Below are 5,549 nucleotides of genomic sequence, written 5' to 3'. Positions count from 1 at the left end.
TCAAAGGTCATGGTGCCTATGGTACATGGTATTAAGAATTTCCCGGGATCTTGTTTCTTTTGAGGTAGAGTTTGCTGAACCCATGCATCAAGTTCACTAATGAGCAAAGGAGGTTCACCTTCCCAAGTCTCATTACCAAATAACTTGGCATTCAGCTTCATGATGGCTCCTAGATATTGAGCAACTTGCTCTCCAGTTACATCTTCATCTTCTTCAGAGGAAGAATAGTCTTCAAAGCTCATGAATGGCAGAAGGAGATTTAATGGAATCTCTATGGTCTCTATATGAGCCTCAGATTCCTTTAGGTCCTTAATAGGGAACTCCTTCTTGCTTGAGAGACGTCCCAGGAGGTCTTCCTCACTAGGATTTTCGTCCTTCTCCTCCCTTGTGCATTCGGCCATATTGATTACATCAATGGCCTTGCACTCTCCTTTTGGATTTTCTTCTGTATTGCTTGGGAGAATACTGGGAGGAGTTTCAATGACTTTCTTACTCAGCTGGCCCACTTGTGCCTCCAAATTTCTGATGGAGGACCTTGTTTCACTCATGAAACTTAAGGTGGCCTTTGACAGATCAGAGACTAAATTTGCTAAATTAGAGGGGCTCTGCTCAGAATTTTCTGTCTGTTGCTGAGAAGATGATGGAAAAGGTTTGTTATTGCTGAGCCTGTTTCTTCCACCATTATTAAAGCCTTGTTGAGGCTTTTGTTGATCCTTCCATGAGAAATTTGGATGATTTCTCCATGATGAATTATAGGTGTTTCCATAAGGTTCACCCATGTAATTAACCTCTGCCATTGCAGGGTTTTCAAGATCATAAGCTTCTTCAGAAGCTGCCTCTTTAGTACTGTTGGATGCATTTTGCCATCCATTCAGACTTTGAGAGATCATGTTGACTTGCTGAGTCAACACTTTGTTCTGAGCCAATATGGCATTCAGAGCATCAATCTCAAGAACTCCCTTCCTCCCACTATTCACAGAATTCCTCTAAGAAGTGTACATGAATTGGTTATTTGCAACCATGTCAATAAGTTCTTGAGCTTCTGCAGGCGTTTTCTTTAGGTGAATGGATCCACCTGCAGAATGGTCCAATGACATCTTGGAAAACTCAGATAGACCATAATAGAATATATCTAATATGGTCCATTCTGAAAATATGTCAGAAGGACACTTTTTGGTCATCTGCTTGTATCTTTCCCAAGCTTCATAGAGGGATTCACCATCTTTTTGCTTGAAAGTTTGAACATCCACTCTAAGCTTGCTCAACATTTGAGGAGGAAAGAATTTATCCAAGAAGGCTGTGACCAGCTTATCCCAGGAGTCCAGGCTATCTTTAGGATCTACTCCATTAGTCTTAATAGTCTCACAGATCTACTCCATTAGTCTTAACAGTCTCACAGATCTGCAAGAACTCAGTTAAGAACTGGTAGGGATCTTCTGATGGAAGTCCATGAAACTTGCAGTTCTGTTGCATTAGAGCAACTAATTGAAGTTTTAGCTCAAAATTGTTTGCTCCAATGGCAGGAATTGAGATGCTTCTTCCATCAAATTTGGATGTTGGTTTAGTGAAATCTCCAAGCATCCTTCTTGCATTATTTTTGTTGGGTTCGGCTGCCATCTCCTTCTCTTGTTTGAAAATTTCAGAAAGGTTGTCTCTAGATTGTTGTAATTTAGCTTCTCTTAGTTTCCTCTTCAGAGTCCTTTCAGGTTCAGGATCAGCTTCAACAAGAGTGACTTTTTCCTTGTTCCTGCTCATATGAAAGAGAAGAGAAAAAGAAAAGGAAGAAGAATCCTCTATATCTGGACAAAGAGGATCCTTATTATTAGTAGAAGAAGAAAGGAATAAAAGTGGAGAATCCAATCACAAGGGTGAGGATAGAGGCAGTGATTGGAGATGAAGAGAGGTGAAGAGAAGTGTTAGTAAATAAATAAATAAATAGAAGAAGAGAAGAGAGGGAGAATTCAAAAATAATTTTGAAAAAGTAGTTAATGATTTTCGAAAATTAAAGATAAGATATAATTAAAATTAAAATTTAAAACAATTAGTTAATTTAAAAAGAATTTTGAAAAATGGATGAGATATTTTCGAAAATTAGATAGGAAAAAGTAGTTAGGTGGTTTTGAAACAGATAAGAAACAAACAAAAAGTCAAATAGTTAGTTGAAAAAGATATTAAAGTCAAATTTGAAAGGATAAGAAGATAAGAAGTTAGATAAGATATTTTGAAATCAAATTTTTGAAAAAGATAAAATTTTGAAAAAGATATGATAAAAAGATAAGATAAGAAGATATGATAAAAAGATAAGATTGAAAAAGATTTAATTTTTAAAATTAAAATTAATTACTTAACTAACAAGAAACTAAAAGATATGGTTCTAGAATTTAAAGATTGAACCTTTCTTAACAAGAAAGTAACAAACTTCAAATTTTTGAATCAATCACATTAATTGTTAGTGTAATTTCAAAAATTTGAAATAAAATTAAGAAAAAGATTTTGAAAATAAATTTTAAAAATTTCGAAATTAATAAGATAAAAATGAAAAAGATTTGATTTTTGAAAAAGTTTTGAAAATATAAGATTTTTAAATTTGAAAATTTGACTTGACTTGTAAGAAACAACTAATTTAAAATTTTTTTTGATTAAGTCAACTCAAATTTTCAAAAATCATGAGAAAATTAAGGAAAAGATATTTTTTTTATTTTTTGAATTTTTAATGATGATAGAGAAAAACATAAAAATGACCCAAAGCATGAAAATTTTGGATCAAAACACATGATGCATGCAAGAATACTATGAATGTCAAGATGAACACCAAGAACACTTTGATGATCATGATGAACATCAAGAACATATTTTTGAAAAATTTTTGATGCAAAAAAAATATGCAAGACACCAAACTTAGAATTATTTAATGCATGGACACTATGAATGCAAAAATGCATATGAAAAACAACATACAACACAAAACAAGAAAACATCAAGATCAAACAAGAAGACTTGTCAAGAACAACTTGAAGATCATAAAGAACACCATGAACGGATGAATTTTCGAAAAATGCAAGAAAATTTTTTAAAGCATGCAATTGACACCAAACTTAAAAATTGACTCAAGACTCAAACAAGAAACACAAAATATTTTTGGTTTTTATGATTTTATGATTTTTTTGTATTTTTATTATTTTTTTTCGAAAATTATATTTTTGAAAAACGAAAATAAAGAAAAAAAATTTTTTGAAAGATTTTTGAAAACTTTTTTTGAAAGGAAAATAAAAAGAAAATTACCTAATCTGAGCAACAAGATGAACCGTCAGTTGTCCAGACTCGAACAATCCCCGGCAACGGCGCCAAAAACTTGGTGCACGGATTTGTGATCATCAACAATGGCTCCAATAGTTTGGTAGCTCTCACACGTGAATTACACTTAGTCACAACTCCGCATAACTAACCAGCAAGTGCACTGGGTCGTCCAAGTAATACCTTACGTGAGTAAGGGTCGATCCCACGGAGATTGTTGGTATGAAGCAACCTATGGTTATCTTGTAGATCTCAGTCAGGCTGATTCAAATGTGACTGGATTAGATAATTAAAAGATAAATAAAATAGGATAGAAATACTTATGTAAATTAATGGTGGAAATTTCAGATAAGCGCATGGAGATGCTTGTCCCTGTTGAATCTCTGCTTTCCTACTGCTTTCATCCAATCCTTCTTACTCCTTTCTATGGCAAGCTGTATGTAGGGCATCACCGTTGTCAATGGCTACATCCCATCCTCTCAGTGAAAATGGTCCAAATACTCTGTCACAGCACGGCTAATCATCTGTCGGTTCTCAATCAGGTTGGAATAGAATCCCGTGGTTCTTTTGCGTCTGTCACTAACGCCCAGCCTTCAGGAGTTTGAAGCTTGTCACAGTCATTCAATCCCGGAATCCTACTCAGAATACCACAGACAAGGTTAGACTTTCCGAATTCCCATGAATGCCGCCATCAATTCTAGCTTATACCATGAAGATTCTGATTAAGGAATCCAAGAGATACGCGCCCGGTCTAAGGTAGAACGGAAGTGGTTGTCAGTCACGCGCATTCATAGGTGAGAATGATGATGAGTGTCACGGATCATCACATTCATCAAGTTGAAGTGCAACGAATATCTTAGAACTGGAATAAATTGAATTGAATAGAAAATAATAGTAATTGCATTGAAACTTGAGGTACAACAGAGCTCCACATCCTTAATCTATGGTGTGTAGAAACTCCACCGTCGAAAATACATAAGTGAAAGGTTCAGGCATGGCCGAATGGCCAGCCCCCAAACGTGGTCACCAGACCGAATGATCAAAAGATTTCTAATACACTAGTAAAAAGTTCTATTTATACTAAACTAGCTACTAGGGTTTACAAAAGGAAGTAATTGATGCATAAATCCACTTCCGAGGCCCACTTGGTGTGTGCTTGGGCTGAGCTTGATCTGTCCACGAGCTGAGGCTTCTCTTGGAGTTGAACGCCAAGTTGTAACGTGTTTTGGGTGTTCAACTCTGGTTCGTGACGTGTTTCTGGCGTTTGACTCCAGAATGCAGCATGAAACTGGCATTGAGCGCCAGTTTACGTCATCTAATCATGAATAAAATATTAACTATTATAGATTGCTGGAAAGCTTTGGATGTCTACTTTCCAACGCCATTGAGAGCACGCAATTTGGAGTTCAGTAGCTCTAGAAAATCTATTTCGAGTGCAGGGAGGTCAGATTCCAACAACATCAGCAGTCCTTTATCAGCCTCCTATCAGAGTTTTGCTCAGGTTCCTCAATTTTAGCCAGAAAATACCTGAAATCACAGAAAAATACACAAACTCATAGTAAAGTCCAGAAATGTGACTTTAGCATAAAAAATAATGAAAACATCCCTGAAAGTAACCAAATCATGCTAAAAACTTCCTAAAAACAATGCTAAAAAGCGTATAAATTATCCGCTCATCAGTTACATTTTGAGAAAAAAATGATAAAGATGGGTTGAAAGCATATATAGTAACATGAACCTGTGTTTTAATTTTTAATGATTTCTGATTGTTGACGTATTATTGTTGTTTCTTGTAGGTGGTGAAGAAAACTGGTGGAGATGCCGCTCATTCTGCTGCTCAACCTTTTGTTTCTATAAAGAGGAAGAGAGACGAGTTGGATAAGTCTTTGGAAGCCATATCCGAAGAAGGTAAGGGTTCCACAGTTGGTGATAAATCAGTTTTCGACAGGCAGAAAAGATTTCACGGATTTATTGAGGGAGTGAATTCCCAGTCTCTTTGGAGCGATCAATTTTCCATTGGTGAGCTTGCTGACTGGGTTTCCCATTATCTTGGGGATATGCGGCTGACTCGCCAAACTGGTGTAGAAGGAATGGGGAAATTCATCCACAGTGAGCTTTTTGCTTTATTATTTTGTTTTTGATATGTACTCGTCATTGATTAGTTTTTATGTAGATTGTGGCTTCACGCTTGTTATGTGTTAGGCATGTGACCGAGTTGTTGGGAGTAGAGCAACATGCTGTTGTGGACAAGGTGA

At 36.0% G+C, this 5,549-nt stretch overlaps 1 non-coding gene across 1 annotated transcript; it reads left to right on the top strand.

Annotated features, from left to right (window-relative positions):
• The first annotated feature begins 1,155 nt into the window (after positions 1-1,155).
• Positions 1,156-1,259, top strand: LOC130983468 (small nucleolar RNA R71). The gene has a single exon (XR_009087455.1). It is a non-coding gene; the product is annotated as a small nucleolar RNA R71 (small nucleolar RNA).
• The last annotated feature ends 4,290 nt before the right edge of the window (positions 1,260-5,549 follow it).

The sequence above is a fragment of the Arachis stenosperma genome, chromosome 5 (genome assembly GCF_014773155.1).
Source record: "Arachis stenosperma cultivar V10309 chromosome 5, arast.V10309.gnm1.PFL2, whole genome shotgun sequence".
Lineage (NCBI taxonomy): Eukaryota > Viridiplantae > Streptophyta > Magnoliopsida > Fabales > Fabaceae > Arachis > Arachis stenosperma.
Note: the sequence above shows the minus strand (reverse complement) of the source record. Positions and strands in the feature narration are given on the sequence as shown.